Source organism: Scyliorhinus canicula, chromosome 7, assembly GCF_902713615.1.
Source record: "Scyliorhinus canicula chromosome 7, sScyCan1.1, whole genome shotgun sequence".
Classification (NCBI taxonomy): domain Eukaryota; kingdom Metazoa; phylum Chordata; class Chondrichthyes; order Carcharhiniformes; family Scyliorhinidae; genus Scyliorhinus; species Scyliorhinus canicula.
In genome coordinates, this window is record NC_052152.1 from 154,420,240 (window position 1) to 154,445,089 (window position 24,850).

The 24,850-nt window shown below is 47.5% G+C and overlaps 1 protein-coding gene and 1 long non-coding RNA gene across 2 annotated transcripts in view; one reads left to right on the plus strand and one right to left on the minus strand.

Moving 5' to 3' along the window:
* LOC119969459 (teashirt homolog 2) overlaps nt 1-24,850 on the plus strand; it is a 631,483-nt gene that overhangs the window by 337,660 nt on the left and 268,973 nt on the right. The gene's annotated exons all lie outside the window — the stretch shown is intronic.
* LOC119969460 lies at nt 4,048-15,269 on the minus strand. The gene is made up of 3 exons (XR_005461370.1): nt 15,216-15,269; nt 11,108-11,193; nt 4,048-4,135 (listed from the first exon to the last, which is right to left on the minus strand). It is a non-coding gene; the product is annotated as an uncharacterized LOC119969460 (long non-coding RNA).

Sequence of the window (24,850 nt, forward strand, 5' to 3'; positions counted from 1 at the left end):
TAAGTGGGAACAAAATCACATAGCCAGTCACTTAGCCACGTGTTTCCCTGCATTGCAATGCCAGAAAACACAAGGCCATAAAATCTGACTTGCATTTGATCAGGGGCCCTCAACGGAGAATGTGCGGTGGAGACTGCATATCATCCTGTTTTGTGCACAGAGGAGCTCTGCTCGCCGAAACTCCTGAACTCCAAAGCCCCCAAAGGGACCTCTGTTCCTCCCCCACCCTCAAGCCCCGCACTATGGGAGGATTCCCAGCCCATTCGCACCCATGCAAAAAATGCCAGCTTGGCACTTGGCAATGCCATCTGGCAGTGCCACCTGGGTACCTTGGCATTGCCAGACTGACACCCAGGTGGCACTGCACACTGTCCCAAGTGGCACCAGCTGTATCAGGGGGCCTACGATCCCATGGGGGACCCCCACAAGTGCTGTTCCATCTGGTACCCGTTTGTGGAGACCAGTACTGAATGGTGCTCGCCCAAGGTTTCTGAGGCGAGGGTGATTGATCCCACACTGCAGGTAACTTAGGAATATGCACATTAAAGTGAGACTAGCTGTCTCGCTTTAATATGCAGATTTGCTAAAAAGGTCGGCCAGTAAGGTACAGACCAAAAAGAGACCTGGGTAGGGATCTAGTGGGAGTTTTATATACCATATCGTAAATAAATCTAAGTTCTTTATTTTACTCGGTGTGGACTAATGTCCTTATTAAACATAAGGCCTGGTAAGTGTCATAATTGGAAGTTATTTGAATTCTCAACCCTTTAAAGATAAAAAAAACAAAGTGCAGCTGTCAGAGTTTAAACAAAAGTCCATTGGAGTGCATTGATTGACAGGCCATCTGACAGGAGTCCGAGCTCTCTTACATGTTCCATTTCCACATGGCTCCAAGGGTCTGCTTATAGAAGATATTGGGTGAGTGGTTACAGAGCTAGGATTGTTTTTTTGGTATTTACAGCACAGAAGGAGGCTATTTGGCCTATTGTGTCCACATCGGCTCCCAAATAAGATACCCAACTAGTCCCATTCTCCAGCCCATTTCCGTGGCCCTCTTAAATTGATCACTTTCAAATATGTTTCCAGCTCTCTTCTGAAACCTCCAATGTATTCCCCCTCCACCACGCTCTCGGGCAGCGCGTTTCAAATCCCACCAACTCTGATTAAAGAGGTTTACCCTCATCTCATTCCTAGTTCTCTTGCTGATCAACTTGAAATTGTGACCCCTGACATACCAACTAGTGGAAATAGAATATCCTTCTTTACCCTGTCAAAGGTGTTCATAATTTTGAACACTTCAGTAAGCTCACCTCTTAATCTACTCTGCTCCAAGGAGAACAAGCCCAATTTCTCCAATATTTCCTTGTATCTAAAATTCCTCATTCCTGGTATAATTCCAGTAAATCTCCTCTGCACTCTCTCCAGGACTTTAATATCCTTCCTTAAATAAGGTGCCCAGAACTGAACACAATACTCCAAATGTGGTCTGACCAATGATTTGTAGAAGTGTAGCATCACTTCCTTGCTTTTATACTCTATGCCTCTATTTATAAACCCAAGGATCCTGTCAACCTTCTTAATAACCGTTTCTACTTGCCTGGCCACCTTTGGAGAATTATGCACTTGAACCCGAGGTCCCCTCTGCTCCTGCACTACCCTCAAAAGTTATATCATTGAGCCAATGTCTCCCATGTTTCTTCTACCAAAATGCATTACCTCACATTTCATTGTATTGAAGTTCATCTGCCAGGTGTCTAACCATTTGGCCAACTTGTCAGTGTCCTTCTGAAGTCACTCAGCGTCATCCTTACAATTCACTATTCTCCTTCGCTTAGTATCATCTGCAAATTTAGAGATTTTGCCCTCAACACTCACTTCTAAGTCATTTATATAAATCAGAAAATACACTGAGTCCTGGGGAACACCACTTTCAACTCATCTCCAGTCTCAGAAATGCCCATCTATACCTATCCTCTGATTCCTATCTAAGCCAACTTCTAATCCATGCTGCCACGGACCCATCAATCCCCAACATTTTTAATTTACTCACCAACCTGTATCAAATGCTTTCTGAAAGCCCTAATGTACAAGATCCACAGCAGTGCCTTTATCCACTGCCTGTGTCACCTCATCAAAGAACTCAATTAGATTTGTCACACATGACCTGCCCTTGACAAAGCCATGTTGACTGTCTAGTACAAACTTTTTTTTCCTCAAAGTATATATTTATCTCATCCCGTATTATTTCCTGGGTTATCCTTTGCCCCTTTTTTAAACCACAGCATCACATTTGTCCTCCAGGACTAATCCAGTGTTCAGAGAGGCCTGGAAAATTTCTGTCAATGGCTCCGCAATATGTTCCTTGACCTCTCTGAGCAATTTAGGATGCATCTCATCCGGACCTGGTGACTTCTCTGCCCGGACGGATGTAAGCCATTTTAGCACCTTTTCTTTGTCTATTACTATACTGCACAGTTGCTCAACACCCACAATTCCAACTAGGCCATTGTTACCCTCTTCTAATTTGGTAAAGAGAGAAGCAAAGTAATCATTTAGTAGCACTGCCATACCCTCCGCTTCAGGGAGTAGTTTACCCTGCTCGTCCCTTATAGGCCCCACTCTATTCTTCACTAATATGTTTGAAGAACATTTTGTGATTTGTTTCAGCACAGCCTGCCATCTTTCCTCATGCTTCCTCTTAGCCTTCCATATTCTACTCTTAGCCTCTCTCCTGCATTTGAGATACTCTTCCTGATTTCTATAGCTATTAGTATACTGGCATGCATCATATCCCTCTTTTTTTCTTCCTTATTTTCGCATCAATTTCTTTAGTCATCCAGGGTACTCTAGTTGTGGATACCCTGTATTTATTTATCATAGGTACCTACCTAACTTGCACCCTATCTATTCCTCCTTTGAAAGTCCCCCAATTTTCATCCACTGTTTCTTCCACCAAAATGCATTTCCAATCAACCTGCTCCAGTTTAACTTTTAGATCCCTAAAATGTGCCCTTTTCTAGTCTGGGATTTTAATCTATGACTGACTTTTATCCTTGTCCAACTTAATATTGAATCATATTATATTATGATCACTATTTCCCAACAGCTCCCCACTGTGATATTTTCCACCTGCCCTGCCTCATTTCCTGGGACCAGATCCAGCACAGGACTGGAGATGTACTGTTCCAGAAGGTTTTCCTGAACACATTGCAGGAAAATGTTCCCTTCCGTGCCTCTTACTCTACCCTTTTGCCAGTCTACCTTAGGGTAATTGAAAGCCCCAACGATCACAAGCCTACGTGCCCTGCAGGTTTCCATAATCTGCCTAGAAATACGCTCTTCCACTTCCTTCCCACTATTTGGAAGTCTATAATAAATACCAAACAAGGTATTTTTCGTTCCTGGTTCTCACCTCCAAATATATAGATTCTAATTCAGGAATTGCATCGAGTTCAAGGGCTATGATACTATCTTTGACCAAGACTGCTACACCTTTTTACCCACCGTTTCTACCAAAAACCTTAAGAGTTTTTAGCCCTTTTGGCTCGAGCCATGTTTCTGTCATTGCTATTATGTCATATGCCCCTACAGCAATTTCTGCTTCCAGTTCCACAATTTTGTTCACTATACTCCATATATTTACACACAGACAATTTAACCCTGCTCTTATCTCTTTCTTGTCCTTTGGGAGGTGAACATTTCTTTGTTCACTGTCAACACTCAAGCCTTCCCTCACTTCCTTTTCCCTGCTTCCCATCTTCTCTCTTTTGCCCTTACTGGTACTTCTAAAACTAGGTCCATTAGTCAACCCGCCCATCTTACAAGTTTAAATCCACCCCAAGACACTATTTACTCTCAGCCAGGAGATTGATTACATTTTGGCTCAGATGAAACCCATCTCTTCTAAACAGCATTCTCCTGTCCCAAAACTGATCCCAATGACCCAAAAATGTAAACCCCTCCCTTCTACATCATCCCTCAAGTTACACATTTACCTCCCTGTAGGTGAAAATATTCACGAATAGACCTTTGAGTGAGTAAAGAAGCAATTTATTAATTTTCAGAGCTCTGGGAGAAAAGGCCTTTGATCCCCATGGTCTGTGCAGTACCTTTTCTCATCTGAGCTGAGGTCGCACTGTGTTAATATACAAAAGAAAAGCGGAATTAGCTTGCTTTCGCATTTACATATACCTAATCAATTCTGTTCACGTCACAATTCATAACATGTATCTTCAATACCATAAATGGCTACAAGTTAGCTCCTATAGCCTCTAATTGGCCGTTTGCCTTACCCGATCAATTCATCACACAGATAACGGTTACGTAAAGTCATGGGGACAATAGTCCAGCCACGTTGAACCTGTCCTTCCTCATTCCTTGCTAGTTCCTTAATTTGAGGCCCCTTTGTCAGTTACATGTAGCTAAGAATATAGACATTGGGCAAAGGTTGCCAATGGCTCATTGTCTCTCCGGATGCTTCTGGTTGTGGATCACTTGTTTTGCAAAAAGGTTTAGTACTTCAGCAGCAGACATTGATAATACCATAGGGTCAAGAACAGTGACCGAGTCCATTTTATATCAGGTGGCATCCATTTTGTATCTTCTGTAGTCCGTTCGGAATTCTACCTCTTCAGTCCCCTCTGTTGGTCCTTGTACATCCCGATGTCCCAAGCTGACCACATCTCCAATTGGGCTCTTCACATCCATCTCGCTATTTCCCCATTCGGGACGTCATGGTCATTGATACGGGGGACAGGCACATCGGAGGGGTCTCTTTGCGGTAGTAATTCATCGTACACGTCCTTGTTCTGCACGTGCTCGACTGGTAGGACCTGTCCCATTATCTTAGCACAACATAGCTTTACTATGCTTATAAGACAGCAAAAAAGCAAACACATAACGGCAACTATTATTCGTGAATGCATGATCCATGTTTCCATCCTCTTCCAAAAGGCCAATGGAGCCAGCCATCCCCACCCCCCACCGGGGCCTTTCTTAAAGTCATTGAGTTGTTATTTTATTGCATCAATAGCTTCCGTGATATTGTAAGACTCATCTGTAACATGGGTCATATATTTATCCCCCATGATGATACATATACCCCCTTGCTGGGCTAGTTGATAGTCTACTACATAACGGGTTTGCTTCGTGTACAAACTCCAGTCAGACAACTCCCTCTTAATGGCCTCTAATCCCTTTTGAGTATTATCACCCAGGATGGTCAGGCCGCAAATAAGATAATTCCTATTTTTCACACTGATCACCCCCGCCGATCCTCCCAACGATAGGGGATTAAGGAGCCCGTAGCCGAGTGATGAGCCTAAAGTAACAGGATCTCTCCAATCAGCACAGAATTCCGTGCCAATTGCCCGAGTCACTATTCTCCTACAGATATGACCCGCTTGAGGGCATGAGATGGTAAGCGGCCCTATTGCTCCCACCGCGAAAAGGACCGGAAGGGTAGGTGTTGCCGTGGTGAATGTACCATTGAGGAGGAACATAAGTCCCTCCTTGGCTCGGTAACATTTAACAGCTCGGTTATTGGTCTGTACGAACTGTGCATTACATGGAGATTACATGGGTTCCATTACAGTGACAGCAAATAAATTGTCTCCCCGCTGTGACGTTAAAGCATTTTTCCTTATTGTAAGTACAGGCGAACTGGCCCCGATGTACTCGACAATATTGGTGAGCACACTGTTTCTGTATACATGTGGAATTTTTGGGGACAAGGGCATAGACACATCCCCCTCCCTGCCCCATAAAACATAGGGGATACTCCGTCTTCTCTGAACATCTTGTCCCTCCAGTCACCTGTATTCCCCGGAAAGTGGGATGCCTGGAGTTTATTACTTCCAAGCATCTTCCTTGTATGCTCCTACTATAGCTGCCTGTCTGTCCCACACAGGGTCAATCTGACGTGTCTGCAGTGTATAGTTGGAGGGGGGTCCAACTCGGGGTGGCCACAAACAAGGCCTGTACAGACCTGGCCAATGGGTAACACACAGAATACTTACAATCGTATATGAGTTTTATTAAAAAAAGATTGTCTTCCAATTCCATCACCCTTACACCCTTGACAATACATATTAACGCAACTACATTCTTTAGAAAACTGGGGAGGCACATCATCTTGCTTCCCATCCTTATCTCTATTCATTCCCTTAGCTTAACCCTCAGCCAAGCAATAATCACAATACAAGGATCCCGATAGATACAAATTACATAATCATAAATTGAATGATCTGGAAGATAAATACAAAAGCAAGCACCAGTTCATCATCCATTACTTCGTAGCTTGGTTATCTGATTTAGCAACCACGTCCAACCTTTCATCTGCGCCTGTATGTATCAGAGAAGCCCTATGAGGTCGTCTTTTCCTCATATAATTTTAATTGTGTCCAATGTTTCCACATTCCTTTTCCCCTTATGTCCAGGCAGGCACAGGTGTATCCACTAATTCTAATCTCGTAAGGCCCGCTCCATTTTGGGGTGAACCCTGGTTTACTGGGCAGGGTTTTTACCATGACCTTATTACCCGTGGGGGAACATAAGCCGCTATCGCAAGCTCTTTTGCCCGGCCCTTATTTTCCTGATTGTCATGAACGTTCGGTCGCATTGTTTTGAGTTGTGTACTCATTTCAACAATGTACCATTTTAATCTGTCTTTTAGGGGACCCACATCGGCCCCGTCGTGTTATGATGCCTTCTGGTAATTGCATTGCTCTTCCTGTCATTAGTTCATAAGGGGTTAAGCCTGTGGTTCAGTTTCCCGCGGCCCGCAGTTTCATTAAGATAATAGGCAATACTTCGGTCCAGGTTTTTCCTGACATCTGTATTGCCTTTGCTAGCGCATTTTTAAGAATTCAATTCATCCGCTCCATCATTCCCGAGCTTTATGGATGGTAGGGAATGTGGAATTTCTGCTTGATTCCTATTAATCGGCACACCGTTTTTATAACACTTCCAGTAAAATGAGTACCTTGGTCTGAGTCTATTTGAATAGGCACTCCCCATCGGGGAATGACTTCTTCAGTTAAGACTCTGGCGACTGTCAAGGCGGTACAATTCCACATAGGGAAAGCCTCCACCCACTAGGCAGTATATTTTGCCATGTGATGGTGGCAGGGGACCTGTAAAATCTATCTGTAAGTGTTCCCATGGTCCCTGTGGTCTGGGTTGGTGTCCCATTCTGACTTTTATGGGTCTCCCCAGATTATGCTGGGCGCAGGTGACGCACTGATGACAGTATTGTGCAACATCTCACCCCATTTCTTTTCCACCACCATGCCCTTCCCAAGCTCCCTATCATGGCTTCCCTGCCTGAGTGTCCAAGCCCGTGGTGGAGCTCCAATAATGTATGTTGAATATATTTGGGGGCCATTACCTGATTATCCTTTCGCCAAACTCCATCACTACCCTTCTCCGTGCCTTGCTTTTCCCATGTACCTTTTTCTCCGTCGGGGGTGTCCTCATGGAGTTCTTTAATACTTATCTCTTTCTCCATGTTATCCTCAAGGACGATCGGTGCTTCCTCAACCTCATTCTGTTCTAACGCCTTTTGCACCACTAGGTCTGTGGCTTGATTTCCCCTGCTGATTTATCCAGTCCAAGCTATTCGGTCCGGTTCCCTCTGATGTGCCTTAAGTTTAATCACTGCTATCTGTTGGGGTTTGTTACTAGCATCTAAGAAGGGTTTTATTCTCAACTGATGTTTTATAGGATAACCTCCTGTTGTAATAAATCCCCTCCTACCCCAAGCAGTCATGTAGTCATGTACGACTCCAACAGCGTACCTACTGTCTGTATAAATATTCTGATGTTTTCTGATAACTCTAGCGCTTTGGTGAGCGCCACTACTTCTGCCACTTGGGCCAACAGGCCTCCATCAATTCGTCCTGATTCCACTGTCTCCAATGCTCCATTCACTACCGCCCACTCCGTTCAGGGCCACCCATCGACATGCTAACGTGACCCATCTACATAGAATGTTTCTTCCGCTGTTGCCAGAGGAGTATCCTTAATCCTGTCTTCCTCTAAATTCATGTCTACATCCCCACAATTGTGGGGTTCCCCTGTTCCTAATATTCCCTCGGCTGGGTTCTCCCCCGTGTCCGTAACAATGGTTACTGACTTACTTGGAGGAAGGAGGACTGCCTCCCACTTGGCCTGCCTCATATTCGAGACGGATCTCAGCTTTCCGATGTTCAACATTTCGACCAGCCAATGTTTCGTGTGTAGTATAATGTTTTGTGCCATAACTATTGGTTCACTAACTTTCAAAGCCCAGGCCATGCAATCCAGTGCAGCAATGCACCGGGAGAGTCCAGTGACTACCCATCCCTCTGCCGTAGAGTAATGGGCAATGGGCCTTCTCCTATCTCCATGGTCCTGTGTGACCACTGCTGTATAGAACCCATCCTCATGGTTGCAGTGTATGTGGAAGTCTTTACTCATGTCTGGTAAATCCAATCCTGGGGCCGACATTAACTCAGACTTTAATTGGGTAATCTGGGCCCCACTCCATTTGTTCCAGCACCGCCTTACCTCCTTTTACTAATCTTTGTATTGGTCCTGCTATTTTAGCAAACTCCGGGATAAAGTTCTGACTGTGGTTAAAGAGTCCCAACACGTTTCTGACTCCACGTACAGTAACGGCTTTGGCATACCCTGGACTGCATGTTTTCTGTCCTGGGGCATCTCCTTAAGTCCTTGGGAGATTAAGTGTCCCAAGTATAGGACTTGTGTTTTTCCTACCAGGGCCTTTTTAGGGCTCACCTTGTGGCCAGTCACCTCCAGGGTTCGCAATAGTAAGTACAGGGTAGCCAGATGGTCTGCCTTTGTTTCCGAGGCTATATTGCAAGATCGCACACCCCTTGGGCACTTTTATCTGTTTTAAAATGTCACTCATTACGCAGTGGAAAATTGCTGGGCTATTATGGAAGCCCTGTCGTAATCGAGTCCACATATATTGTTCATCCCCTACTGTAAACGCAAATTTCTCTTGGGACTTCGGATCCAATGGGAGTGACTAAAAGCCATTGGATATGTCTAGGACAGTAAAGATTTTCTGTTCGGGAGATAGTCCGTTTAGGATGGTTGAGGGACTGGCTACGAATGGATGCAATTTGGCTGTCACCTTGTTAAGGGCTGCATAGTCTATGGTCAGCCGCTAACTCCCGCCAGGCTCCTTTACCGGCCACGTGGGAGAATTAGTAGTGCTGGTGGTTTCCCTCAGGATACCCCTTTCTACTAATCCTTCTACTATATCCACACCTGCCTTTTTAGCTTCTGTCTTGATCTGGTATTGGCGGTGTGGTTTATGTTCTGGCCCGTGAATCTTAATTGTGTCGATGCTGGCTTCTCCGGTGTCTAATTTGTTTCTTGCCTAAACATTGCTTACTGACCCGCAAACGGCCCCGTATCCACCCAGTTCTTCGTTCCATTCCCTGGTGGTTATGGTAGCCAACCCGACAGTGCCAGTGTTATTGGCCATCTGTCCATACCTTCCCTTACTACCATCCGGCTTTGGCCAGGTCAATTTTCCTTTCTTACAATGAATTATAGTTTCATACTCCCTCATGATATCGTTGCCCAAAGTCGTGCCTTCATTATTTTTACACACTAAAATTTCATAAGTGTGTATATGTTGTCAATCTCTACCACCTGCGTGGTACTCAAGTAAGCGGTCATTCTGGTGCCCTCAATTCCCTGTAAAAATATTGATTTATTGGTGATAGGGAGGGGGAGGTTTGTAATGGAGACCGATGCTCCTGTGTCCACCAGCATTTCACTTTGTCGGCCCCCCACTAGTGCAGACATATAAATTCTCCCTTCTCTTTTGTTTTTAATGGGGGCCACAGGGCATCAGCTCTGGCTTTCCTTCCATTCTGTCCATTCCTTATACTCTGCAGCGGATAGGGTATTTTGGCCTCCAGGCGGCTTGCCATGTTTGCTGAAACAGGCAGCTTCCAGGTGGCCCCGTTTATTACAATAGTTACATTGTTTCTCAACCTTCTTGCCCTTACTCATTGGTGAATGTCTCTTAAGTGCAGTTGGTGACCCACCCAGATGGCATTGAGTTCCGTCCAAAAGTTTACATTCTGGCTTTGGGGCTGAAGTTTTCCCAGGACGGTCATAATCTGTTGTCTTTCTCCCGGGGTGAATGGTTTGTAACTGGCAGTAGGGTTTGCCAAGGTACCTCCACGGCTCACGGGTGCCACATCGACCGTCTCCTCAGTCTCCTCACTAAAAGGTGGCAGCTGGTTCTATACTATCATATGGGGGCAGTGTGGTCGTGTCCGGACATGGCCCCATTCTTCCCGCCTCATGCAATTTATACTCTAATTCCTTTATGTTATTTGTTTGACATTTCACTCTTATCTCTCGTTCTGTCTTCTTCTGTTTTACCACATTTACTTGTTCTATTAGTCCCGCCAATTGATGTACCAAAAGTACCCCTGTTTTCTTGATCTTGTCTTTAGTCTGTTTTGTCAACAAATCTCTCTGGAGTTCCAAAGTATGTGTTACGTCCCAGCCGTCCTTCTGCATATTTTTAATTAACGACTGTCGGTCTGTCACATACGAGTTTATCAGGGAGCCCAGGGACCCCCTTTTAACTTCTTTCGCTGCCATTATTAATTTATCTACCATCCCTGTGTGATTGGAGAATGTTTATATCTGGACAGTCCCTCTATTCTTTCCCACCGAGAATACACGGACTTCTTGTAGTACTCACATACTCACGGCGAGGTTCTCAAGAGATCCGGCAGCATCCTCCTCTGTTCCCGAGAAGGTCCGGATGTGTAACTCTTGTCTCCGTGGGCAGGTTCCACAAAACCCCCCTTTCTCTACGATGTCTGTTTACCTGATCAGGGCCTCACAACATCATTCTGTAACATACATCCATCAAACACCTCTCGCAACTGTAAACATTCTCATTCGTTAATTCTCAACACGGCAGTATCACATTAAAGTTAAACCAGTTAGGTTACTTCTCTCACTCACGTAGTCTGTCTATTATTTTGGTTCTTCCGGTGCTACATCTCTGATCAATCATCTTGCCAAGTGTCTCTAATTTCTGGGTGGTCAAAGTTTGACTACTCACCCGTTCACTGACCCGAACGACTGTTCAGTTCCATGACATCCTGCCGACTACGCCATATTTTAGGTGCAAAATATTCACGAATAGACCTTTGAGTGAGTAAAGAAGCAATTTATTAATTTTCAGAGCTCTCGAGAAAAGGCCTTTGACCCTCACGGTCTGTGCAGCACCTTTTCTCGCCTGAGCTGAGGTTGCACTGTGTTAATATACAGAAGGAAAGCAGAATTAGTTTGCATTTGCATTTACATATACCCAATAAATTCTGTTCACATCACAATTCACAACATGCATCTCCAATGCCATAAATGGCTACAAGTTAGCTTCTATAGCCTCTAATTGGCCGTTTGTCTTACCCGATCAATTAATTACATAGATAACGGTTACATAAAGTCATGGGGTCAATATTCCAGCCACTTAGAGATTACTACCCTGGAAGTTCTATGTTTCAACTGGTCCTGCAAGACTTATAAACTGTCCCTCCCTATGTTGTTGTGAACTGCAATCTCTGGTTGTTCACCCTCCCATTGTGGAGCTTTGTCCATCCGATCCATTATGCCCCTAACTTTTGCACCCAGGAGGCAACAGACCACATGGGACACACCACCTCGACTGCAAACTAGACTCTCTGTCCCTTGAACTATTGAGTCAGCCACTACTACCACCTTTCTAATCTGCCTACCAGCCTCCCTCTCTTTTCCCAGAGTAACCTCTGGCACCATGGTACTATAGATTTCCCTCGCGTCATCTACGCCTGATTCAGTTTTGTTGCTCGATGGCTCCAAAGAGTCCTGGGTTTCCTGGACCAGCTGTCTCTTTTCATTTCGACAAATGGTCACCTACTCTCCTGCCATCCCTACACTCCTCCTTCTCTATGATACCCTTCTCAGTGGTGGTGAGGGAACTGACTTTTCCCTGATTCCTCCTCAATCACTTCTCAGCACTACCCTCTGTTGGATGACCTTCCTCCTGTTGAGTACCAGGTCCTTCTCCGCAATCCCCTTCTCAGTTGTGGTGAGAAAGCCGACTTCTTCCAGATTCATCCTCAGTCAATTTTCACGACCACCCTCTGTTGGATCTTTGGGGGTTTAAGTCTACATGGAACTGGCATGAAAAGTGCAACTGGCTTGGAGTTGGCATGGATGACATGAGGGGTCATGGAGGTGGCATGGGAATATAAATAGTCGTGGAAGTAGCATGGGGGTATGAGTGGCAATGGAGGTGGTTTGGTGGGCATGAGATGGTGTGGAGCAATAAGGGCTAGAGAACCTAACAGCCTGTTACTAAACTGGGCCGGTATCTCAGGCCTGCCTCAGCACTCATCTTTCTCCATAGCTGCCTCCAAAGGCAGCAGGTCATATTCGATCAAACCTAGTCCCCCCCCCCCCCCCCCCCCTCCCACCCCCCCCCCCCCCCCCCCCCCCGTCCCACCTGAGTGAAAAGCTATGGTGCTGTTGTGCAAAATGGCAAACATCTGGCCCTTTGTCTTTTGATTTACTTCAGACCCTTTAATTCGTATTCTGTGCTATGGTGATTTTTTACTGGGGGAAAAAATATCCACTTACAGAGGGTATTGGTAAGTCAATAACTCTATAAATCCTTCATTTGAAATACCTGTCCTGTGGGTGACAAATTAACACAGTGAAGGGAAAATAAAAGATTGAATGGAAGGAAATACTCAGAGAGAAGATTGATTTGAAAAAAGTCCTTTTGCCCCCATTGACAAACATCACTATAACTTTATGATCAATGCATGGCATTCTATTCAGCATCTCCTATGTCCATTTATCAGAGCTCAGTCACTCCAAAGTAACTGATAAAATTTGTGCTTCACAGATGTTTTTCCTGTCCTGCTTTTTTGTCCTGCTCTTTCAGAGATTATTTTCCCCATGCTCTATCCATGTTTATTCCCTCTTCTTATGTTTCTTTGATTTGTTGCATATTACAAGTTTATTTTCTCTGAATGTATTGCTTCTTTTCTCCCAATACGCTGTGTTTCCCAAGCTTCTGTTCTTTCTGCTGCCTTGCTCTTTATGTTTCTTTCCCCTTTGAGTTTCCTTTCTCCTTATTTCATGTTTTCTTCTCCTGTTTTTGCTTAGCATCTGCTCCTTCTTATGTTTCTTTCCTCTCGGTTCTTTGCTGGGATTCTTTTCTCTTCGCTTTTATGGGTCTGTTTTCTCTATCTCATGCTCTCTGACATCAGTAATAAAGAATAATGGATGCAGAGTCACTAAAGCAACTACAAAATGAATCTCCAACGTCATTCGTCGCAAAACAGAATAAGCACTTTCAGTCAATGATACGATTTGGGTTTTTTTAATGTACTGTTTTACCTTCCCCCGATTTCACAGCACTCTCCTTCAGCAAGCCTCGTCAACACAAATGCAGAGGTTTTACATTTCACCTTGTCTACCCTTGCAGATGTTACATTACTCCTGGGTCTAACAATTAACCCAGATGTAGCAAATTGCTTATTGGAATACATTAGGATTTATGCTCTCAATTTAAAAGGGAATTGTGAAAATATCAAATGCAAGACCAGAGTCTCATAGGTTAAAATAACTATGATACTCATCTGGAGATGAAAGAATATAATGAACCACCAGAAAAGGCAATAGGAATAGAAATCAGATTCAGCCAGATCTCCAAGCACAGATAATTTTCACATAACCAGTCCATCAAATGTTCATTTCCCTCCTGCTCTCAGTTGATTACAGATAGCTCACTGGAGTTGCTGTCAGATGATCACTCAGATGAATTCCTTGATCAGCAAAAACTTCTGGCTTTAGAGCCAAATCATCTTCAGCTTTGACGTTGCGTGGTAGAATAGTAATGTACAAATTATTTGAAATAAGTTAATTTCTCCTTTAATGTAGCCGATAAAGGAATTTCATTTGAACATTACGTGATCAAACATTGTGTCATGTTTTGGAATTTTCAACTGTTTGGCCCAGGAGATCTTTGGAACAGTTCGTATTAGGATGATGCTATTAAGTTACATTGAGCTCACAAGAGCTTAAAGTCAAAAAACATAGCTAGTGGGAATGTGGATCAGGTTTAGATATAGCATCTGTTCCAAATGCAACTTCCCATGTGTTTCATTATCTTGAAGCACTGAAGTTCGTGAAACAATCATAGTAACTTTCATCTAAATACGTTGGAATGGCTTAATTCATGTGTGTTTAGTGGAAATTTGCTCTTTGACAAGCCCTACACCTAAAAGGAAGCTCAACAGGCCAATTCCTGCATACAGTATCCAGCGGAGGTTCAGAAGTCAAGTCCTTGGCTTCTTGCCCAGCTATGGAAGGACAGACAGTCTGCAGGAAAATGGTTAAGAAGCGAGAACTCCCTTCTTCGGTCAATGTTGAGAAAATATCAGTTTGTGAAATGTATTCAGCCCATTAACAAAGATGGTGACATATACTGTCTTTTTTTGGCTGTTGTGAGGAACATTAGGAATAGGATAACATGGGCTGTAAATTTTATTTAGCCCGTTCACATTTTATATGTAAGATTTTTTTTAAATGATAGTTTGTAGTTGCCCTTGTCTCACTAAAGTGTTCACCCATCCACTTTTCGAAGACACCAGGATTTCTGAACCCACGGGAATGTCTAGTGCAAGACTAAAGTTTGTAATATAGCATAGCCTCACAGCATTTTAGAATCCTTGGTCTCAGAATTGCAGCATAATGGGACAAACATAATTCAACATGCAACAAAGGCAATACCTCACAATATTCCAAAATGAAATAACAATGGGGTAATACAAGTGTTTTAAAATACAATTCTGAAAATACATTCTATTAAAACACTTTGTGACATTCGTTTATTTCCATATCTGCAGCAACTCAAATGTTCCTAAACATTTTCACTGTCAGTGTACATAAGGTCGCACTTCATACCAGTTTTACAATTGTACACCAGATAAAATGACGACCAAGATGGATTGGACCTTTCAGCCAAGTTATATTATATTGAAGGAACGCACAACACAGAACCCATTTTGGCTCTGAATGCTTGCAAACATTACATTTTAGGTCAATCCAATTTACATTAGTATAATTTTCAGAAGTAAAATAGTCAAAAAGCATTATATGTGTTGTAATCACCTCACCTTCCTGTCCTAATGTGACAGGTTTCATCAGATCTTGCACACATATAGATGGAGTGTCCGACATTGAGGACAACAATGAATCTTGCACTGTAATCATGGTGTTGGTCTCTATGGAGACCTAAACAACATATCTGCCATTATTTCAGCTGTGTGGAGGTCAGTGACTACAGGGGTGGGAGGAAAAGAATGAGAATTGCAAAGGACAGCCACAGTGAATTACAGGAAAGAGATAGTGCATCTGTATGGTTGATATTGCTTGTCTCTGAAACACTACACACTTGGGAGACAGACAATAAACCTGGTTGCTAACACAGAAGTATTTTGCTCTGGCACGTCCAGTACATCATCCTTCTGAAATCCTTCCTGCTTGTTATTTTCTGCTTTTGACCCATAAGCTACACATATATATGAATATATATAAAACATCATCACCTTTGAGGATTTAGGTCAAAAATGATTTTGCCCATAGTCAGGTAGTTTCAGGAACTTGTTCATTTTCTATAAATTTGTCAATTTACAAAGAAAATTTGTTCCATTTTCATAAGTAAACCGAAAACACTCCCAATTTACTCTGAGATTTTTCGACAATAATTTTCAATCCATTTACTCCTTTTGTCGCATGTTCCTGCCAACAGTTGGGCACAGAAATTATTGTCACTGGTAATATAAGTGTACACATGGGTAAAACATTCTTATGACACCCTTTGTCCACTGCATGTGAACCCATCTGCAAGAAATAAAATGTACATTGAAACACTGAACAAGGGATTGCTATATGAAGGAGATAAGCATTTATCTGCCAATATCACCAGGAGTAATTTCTCGACTTTGAAGGGAAATGGATCAGACACTGAGAGGCTTGATAACATTGGACAGAAATTTGCTGTTGGGTTTGTCATCTACTGAATGGAGCACTCAGCAATGCAGTTAATCAGATGTTTGTATTTGCTGGGAATTAAACCACAGACTGGAGCAAATTCCCCTTGCTGTTCCCCCACCTGCCCCAGTTTCAATTGCTGCTCCCTGTTCCATAATGATAAACATTTAGTACAGCAGTCACTCATTATAGCACTGTCCCTGTTGTAACTTTTTTGTGGCTTTTGCAGTGAATGGACATTGTTACGGTAACATTAGAGTGTTTTCAGGCAGACTAATTTTCTGCAGCAGCTAGACTTCACCTATTTAAAATATGGGGCGTGATAGGTCTCGTCGCACCCGCCTAGGTGATGCAATGAGGTCCTAACTCACGAGATTCAGAACGCTTGGAAATCCTCGTGAGACTTCAGGAGATTTTGCGAGACGTTGTGATCTGGATCATGCCCTCACTGGGTGAGATCCAGTTTTACATATTTAAATGAGCCAAACGACCAATCATCCCAAGGCCTGGGAACTAACACACAAGCATGGACCAGGCATAATATCACATGGGGTGGTGTCCCAGGACATCAGAAGACCCGAGGTAGTAGTGCTCCGAGCAGAGTGGTACCCTGGCACATCCACTGCCATCCAGACTGGCAGTGCCTGGCTGGCAGTGGTAAGGTACCAGGATGGCAGGCTGCCCGTGCCAGGGATGGAACTCGGGGTGCCCCACCCGGAAGAGGTGGGGTGAGGGGGGTGCTCCAGGATCCCCTCAGAGTTAAGTTGGGGGGGATTCCCCTAAGAGGTAAGTTGGGGGGCTTGTAGGTAGTAGAGAGGCTTTGGGAAGTCAGAACACGAGTCACGCAGTCCACGACATACTGTTGTAGCCAAAGTATTTATGTGGCAGGTCCAGTTAAGTTTCTGGCCAGTGGTGATCCCCCAGGATGTCAATGATGACAATGGCGGTGGTCATAATATACACACAAGTATATGATAATGCACAGACAGACATTGATTGACACACAGGATGACCAATGAACACACAGAACACAGCAGCCAATCACCAGACAGGACACGGCCACTATAAAGCCAGAGGGCACTAGTTTTCCCGCTCTCTTGGGATGCAGCCTCTGAGACAGACAGAGCCCGTGTAGCAACAACACGAACATCCACCATGTGGTAGATAATCTAGTTAGGTTAGCCTCAGGTCTCCAGTCAACTCAGCATAGTGTCAATCCACAGTTAAAGTATGTTTAATAGTTAAGAGTTCAATAAAATAGAGTTACATTTCTCCAAGTGTTGGAAGCCTGTATCTCTCACTGCTATGGTAAACGCAGTCCTCGCAGACCCAGCTTACCCAACACATCATGGGACCAGTGCGTGACGTTAGAGTTTGACGGACCTACCTTGAGATAGTCTGCCTTTGACCAGCGATCAGCCATCTGGTAACATGGACAGCGTCCGCCCTACCCGCCGCTCCGCATCGCCGGCAACCTCGGTGCCAACTGGCAGATTTTTAAGCAGAAGGTTCAGCTGTATCTTGAAACCACCGACCTCAAAGCCGCATCGGATGCCAGAAAGATTGCTCTCTTGCCTTCGACAGCCGGGGACCAGGCTATCCACATTTTTATTTTTTTTTAAATAATTTTTATTCAAATTTTTCAACAACAAATTATCTCCCAACAACAAAATAAACAAGGCACAGAAAAAACAGAAATAAAAGCCCCTCCCCCCCAATACAAAGCAATAAATTAATAACAAAAAAGTAACAAACATATAGTTGCAAATACAAACCCCCTTAACAGACCCCCCCCCCCCCCCCCCATCGGGTGCTGCTGAGATTGACAACCCCCTAACACTCTGCCGGGAAATCGAGAAAGGGCTGCCACCGCCGGAAGAATCCTTGCACCGACCGCCTCAGGGCAAACTTGACCCTCTCCAGTTTGATGAACCCGGCCATGTCGTTAATCCAGGATTCCGGGCTCGGGGGCTTTGCGTCCCTCCACTGTAAAAGAATCCTACGCCGGGCTACTAGAGACGCAAAGGCCAGGATACTGGTCTCTCTCGCCTCCTGCACTCCTGGCTCCGATGCCACCCCAAAGATAGCGAGCCCCCAGCCCGGTTCCACCCTGGAACCGACCACCTTGGACAAGGTCCCTGCCACCCCCTTCCAGAACCCCTCCAACGCCGGACATGCCCAGAACATGTGGGTGTGGTTCGCTGGGCCTCCCGAGCACCTCCAACACCTGTCCTCACCCCCAAAGAACCGGCTCATCCTGGCCCCAGTCATGTGCGCCCTATGCAGCACCTTCAGCTGAATTAAGCTGAGCCGTGCGCAAGAAGAGGACGAATTCACCCTCCCCAGGGCGTCGGCCCACGTCCCCTCGTCGATCTCCTCCCCTAGCTCCTCCTCCCACTTCGCTTTCAGCTCCTCAACCGAGGCCTCCTCCCCCCTCCTGCATCACCTGATAAATTGCCGAGATCCTACCCTCACCGACCCACGTCCCCGAGAGCACCCTGTCCTGCACCCCCCTTGGCGGCAATAGCGGAAACTCCGCCACCTGCCACTTAACAAATGCCCTGATCTGCATATACCTGATAGCATTCCTGGGGGAGACCCCACTTCCCCTCCAACTCCTCTAAGATCGCAAACTTCCCGTCGAGGAAAAGGTCCCCCATCCGCCTGATGCCTGCCCTATGCCAACTCAAAAACCCACCATCTATTCTCCCTGGTGCAAACCGGTGATTGCTCCGTATCGGGGCCCAAACTGAGGCCTTCACTTCCCCCCTATGCCGCCTCTACTGCCCCCATATTTTGAGGGACGCCACCACTACTGGACTCGTAGAATACCTTGCCGGGGGGAGTGGGAGCAGGGCCGTCACCAGTGCCTCCAAACTCGTGCCCACACAGGACACCACCTCCAACCTCTTCCATGCGGCACCCTTCCCCTCCATCACCCACCTACAAATCATTGCCACATTCGCAGCTCAGTAGTATCCACACATGTTGGGCAACGCCAAACCACCTCCCTCCCTGCCTCGCTCCAGGAATACCCTCCTCACTCTCGGGGTCTTCTGTGCCCACACAAACCCCAGAATATTCTTATTAACCCTCCTAAATAAAGCCTTCGGAAACAAGATGGGGAGACACTGGAAGAGAAACAAAAACCTCGGGAGCACCGTCATCTTAACTGACTGGACCCTGCCCGCCAAGGAGAGTGGCAGCGCATCCCACCTCCTAAACTCCTCCTCCATCTGTTCCACCAGCCTCGAAAAGTTTAGCCTATACAGGGTCCCCCAGTGACAGCCGGTGTCCCCCCCCCCCCCCCCCCCCCCCCCCCGCACAATCCCCCTCCGGTTCTTCAAATCCCTCAGCACCATGGCCAGGGATTCAATCGCTAACGCGAAGAGCAGGGGAGACAAGGGGCATCCCTGCCTCGTCCCCCAGGACAGCCGAAAGTCCTCCGACCTCCTCCCATTCGTCACCAAGGGTCTACCCCTCCCACCTGATCCATAAACCCTCTCAGCACTGTGGCCACCGCCGGCCTCTTACCTGTCTTAGACCTCGAACGATCCAGAGTTGGGTCCAACACAGGATTAAAATCCCCACCCAAGATCAAGCCCCCCCGTCTCCAGGTCCGGAATCCGGCTCAACATTTGCCGCATGAAACCTGCATCTTCCCAGTTGGGGGCGTACACATTAACCAGAACCACCCGCTCCCCTTGAAGCCTACCACTCACCATCACGTATCTACCACAGCTATCCGCCACCACACTTGACACCACGAACGACAAGCTCTTACCAACTAAAATCGCCACCCATCGATTCTTCGCATCTAGCCCCGAGTGAAACACCTGTCCAACCCAGCCTCTTCTCATCCTCACCTGATCCGCCACCTTAAGGTGCGTCTCCTGGGGCATAGCCACGTCCGCTCCCAGTCCCTTCAAATGCGCCAAGACCCGGGACCGCTTCACCGGTCCATTCAGCCCCCTCAAGTTCCATGTGACGAGCTGAATCTGGGGGGTCTTCCCCCTCCCTCTGCGCCGGTCAGCCATAGCTCTCCCTCGTCTCACCACGTGCCCGCAGAACCCCCCAGGCCCGTTCCCCACGGTGGCAGACACCCCTCCCAACCCACTCCCCCCCATCACCAGCAGTTCCCCTTCGGCCCCTCCAGCAGCAACCCGGTACCCCCCCCTATTCCCCCCACCCTAAGCTCCCCCCCCCCACCCCCCCACCCCCCCCAAGCTAGGGCACCCCCCTAGCTGCGTAATCCCTTCCATCGTACTTCCGTAAGTCAGCCGACTCCTTCTGACCCCGACTGCTCCCACCACCCCAACGACCCCCCCCCCCCCCCCCCTCCGGTGTAACACAACCACCACTCCCCCCACCCAGTACCCGTCCCGCCCACTGCGCCTCCAGCGCGGGAAGAAAGCCCGCGCTTCCATCTCAGACCCCGCCCCCCCCCCCCCCGACCCAACACGCGGGAAAAAGAAGGGCGCGTGACCCAGCGGGCCCGCGAACAGCTCCCCAGCCCTCCACTAGTGAAAAACAAGAAAGCACCAGGATAAATAAATAACAGCCCAAAAAAGCAAAAAGGCATCAACAAACACAACCAGAAAAACAAATGGATACCCAGGAGGACAAGGCCTCCGGACTATGTACATCAGGCCCCAGCCCCCAGGTCCTCAGTTCGAGTCCAACTTCTCTGCCTGGACAAAGGCCCAGGCCTCCTCCGGGGAATCGAAGTAGAGCTGCCGATCTTTATAAGTGACCCAGAGGCGAGCCGGCGGTAACAGGCCAAACTTCACCCCCTTCTTGTGAAGCACCGCTTACGTCCGATTAAAACCAGCCCTTCTCTTCGCCACCTCCGCGCTCCAATCCTGATAAATCCGGATCTCTGCATTCTCCCACTTGCTGCTCCTCTCCTTCGCCCATCTCAACACACACTCACGGTCAACGAAGCGGTGAAAACGGACCAGCACCGCCCTCGGCGGCTCGTTCGGCTTGGACTTCCTCAACAGCACTCGATGGGCACCCTCCAGCTCCAAGGGCCTCTGGAACAACCCCGCACCCATTAACGAGTTCAACATCACGGCCACATAGGCCCCCAAGTCCGAACCATCCAGCCCCTCCGGGAGGCCCAGGATCCGCAAGTTCTTCCGACGGGAGCGGTTCTCCATCTCCTCCATCCTCGCTAGCCATTTCTTGTGGAGCGCCTTGTGCGACTCCACCTCCACTGTCAGGCCTAGGAGTTCGTCCTCGCTCTCCGAGGCCTTTTGCCGTAGCTCACGGATCTCTGCACCCTGAGCCGTCTGAGTCACCATGAGCTTGTCCAGCGAGGCCTTAAACGGTTCCAGGATCTCAGCCTTCAGCTCGCTGAAGCAGCGCTGAAGCAGCTCCTGCTGCTCCTGCGCCCACTGCTGCCACGCTGTCGGTTCCCCACCCGCCGCCATCTTGTTTCTCCTGCCTCGCACCTTTCTCTGCTCCAAAGCCGATTTTTTAACCGCTCTGCTCCTGGTCCAGTCCATCCACCGGCAGATAGGCGCTGTGAATGTGTTCCCACACCGGGGAAAGTCCAGCCAGCACCACTATGGGCCCTTAAAAAGCCCAAAAGACCGAAAATAGCAGGAGCTACCAAACGTGCGGCTTAGCTCCGCATCACCGCAACCGGAAGTCTCGGCTATCCACATTTTTAACTCCCTCACCTTTGCTGAAGGTGAGGACAAGACCAAGTTCAAAACAGTCCTGCTGAAGTTCGACAGCCACTGCGACATCGAAGTCAACGAGAGCTTTGAACGCTATGTGTTCCAGCAGAGGCTCCAGGGTAAGGATGAACCTTTTCAGTCCTTCTTAACCCATCTCCGCATCCACGTGCAATCCTGCAACTACGGCACCACTTCCAACTCCATGATCCGCGACCGGATGATTTTCGGGGTCCACTCCGACCCCCTTCGGCAGCAGCTCCTTAAAGTTAAGCAGCTCACCCTCGCCATCGAGACCTGTGTCCTACACGAGCACGCTACTAACCGGTACTCCCATATCAAGGCAGCAGAGATGGCGCGGCAAGGCCCCCACGATGCGGAGTGGGTGCAGGCCGTAAAACAGCTCCAAGGCCTGAGTCTGGATGAGGGCAGACATTTTGCACGTTTTTCCCGGGCTCTTGCGCATGCGCGCAATGACCGAGGGGACGGTGAAGCCGAGGACCAAACTGCGTAGGTGCGCATATCGTTTGACTGCACCGCGCATGCGTGGTGGCACACGGAGCGTCCTGACGTCGGCGCCATGACGTGCAACAACTGTGGCTCCTCCCACTTAAAGCAGCAATGTCCCGCAAAATCTCGACGCTGTCTCCAGTGTGGCAAGCTTGGCCACTACACAGCCCTGTGCAGATCTGCTCAACTGCCCACCACACATCGATCCCAGCAGCAGCACAGGAACGTCCGGTCAGTGCAAGCAACCCATTGCAGACTCCGACTCCGACATGGTTCCAGATCCCGACACCGAGGATCTTACATCCCCATTCCGGGTGGGCATCATCACCAAGCATATGATGCTTTCTGCAAAAAAGGCTAAACCACTCCCAGTGATGAGCATTGATCCGGACGACGAGTGATGTGCCACCCTTATGGTCAACAACTCTCGCATACGCTTCAGTCTGGAAACCGGCGCTTCAGCTAACCTAATTTCGCAGTCTGACCTGGATACCATCCACGTCAAGCCGAACATCCTTCCATCTGCCTGCCAGCTTCTTGACTACAATGGCAATGCCATTGCTGCCAGTGGCTCATGCCAGCTTGTGGGATCGCATCGTTCTTTAATAGCCACCCTGCGTTTCAAAATTGTAGGGTCCAACAGAGCTTCCTTGCTCGGTTCTCAGGCCTGCAAAATCCTGAATCTCAGTGGGTTCTCTCCTTGTCGCCCGCTGAGGCATCAGCCTCGCCAGATGCCAACTCCCAAACCCAATTAAATGACATCATAGCACGATACCACAGCGTCTTTGAGGGTATGGGCAGACTCCCCTACACATACAAGATTCTTCTGAAACCGAATGCCACACCTGTGGTTCATGCACCCTGTCGGGTGCCGGAGCCCCTTAAGGACCGCCTCAAGCAGCAGCTGCAGGACCTCCAGGACCAGGGTGTCATTTCTAAGGTCACGGAACCCACGGACTGGATTAGCTCCATGGTCTGTGTCAAAAAACCGTCAGGGGAACTGCACATTTGTATCGACCCCAAAGATTTCTATCCCTAAGCACAAAGAGCTCACCAGCGAAATGGCTCACACCAAGTTTTTCACGAAGCTGGATGCTTCCAAGGGGTTTTAGCAGATACAACTGGATGCATCCGGCCGAAAGCTCTGCACATTTAACACCCCGTGTGGTCGTTATTGTTACAAACGGATGCCCTTTGGCATCATCTCCGCCTCGGAGGTGTTCCACCGAATAATGGAGCAAATGATGGAGGGCATCGAGGGGGTGCGAGTGTACGTCGATTACATCATTGCCTGGTCACATATGCATCTAGAGCCATGACACCTACTGAGCAGCGCCATGCTCAAATCGAGAAAGAATGCCTGGGCCTCCTCACGGGGATTGAAAAATTCCATGATTATGTGTATGGAATCCCCAAGTTTACGGTCAAAACGGGCCACAGGCCACTGGTTCACATCATACAGAAGGACCTCAACAATATGATGCCACACCTACAACGTATCCTCCTCAAACTCCAACGCTACGATTTTGACCTGGTCTACACCCCGGGCAAGGAAGTCATTGTGGCCGATGCACTCTCTCGCTCCAGCATCAGGCCGTGTGAGCAGTCGGACTTCGTCTGCCAGATTGACGTCCATGTTGAGTTCTGGCCATCCAACTTACCAGGCCACTGACGAAAGGGTCGTACAGATTTGTCATGAAACGGCAGGGATCCTCTACTCCAACAGGTCATGCGCTATCTCACAGATGGTTGGCAAAAGGGCCAGTGCCCACAGTTCTACAATATAAAAGACGATCTGGCAGTGGACGATGGCATACTGATGAAACTGGACAGGATAGTAATACCACAGAGTATGCGAGAGCTCGTCCTCGGCTAACTCTACGAGGGTCACCTGGGGGTGGAAAAGTGTTGCTGAGAGGCAGTATATTGGCCTGGCATCAATCAGGACATCACCAACAATGTCCTCAATTGCCCAACGTGCCAACGGTTCCAGCCGGCTCAGCCAAAAGAGACTTTGCAGCCGCATGAACTGGTGTAATCCCCAGGGACCAAGGTTGGCATTGATCTCTTTCACGCAAAAGGCCGGGACTACGTCCTCATCGTGGACTATTTTTCTAACTACCCCGAGGTGGTCAGACTGAATGACCTCACATCAGCAACAGTCATCAGGGCGTGCAAAGAGACCTTTGCCTGTCATGGCATTCCACTTACGGTCATGACTGATAATGGCCCGTGCGTCTTCAGTCAGGAGTGGACGGATTTTGCCTGACAGTACAATTTCACGCACGTCACTTCAAGCCCCCACTACCCCCAGTCAAATGGGAAAGCTGAAAAGGGGGTACACATTGTCAAGCGACTGTTGTGTAAAGCGGCTTATTCGGGTTCAGATTTTAACCTGGCGCTGCTAGCCTACAGGGCGACTCCTTTGTCCGCTGGCCTGTCCCCAGCACAGCTGCTAATGAACCGCACACTACGGACGACGGTGCCAGCAATCCATATCCCGGACCTTGACAATTTTCCGGTCTGCAAAGAATGCAACTGTCTCGGGCCCAATGCAAGTCGGC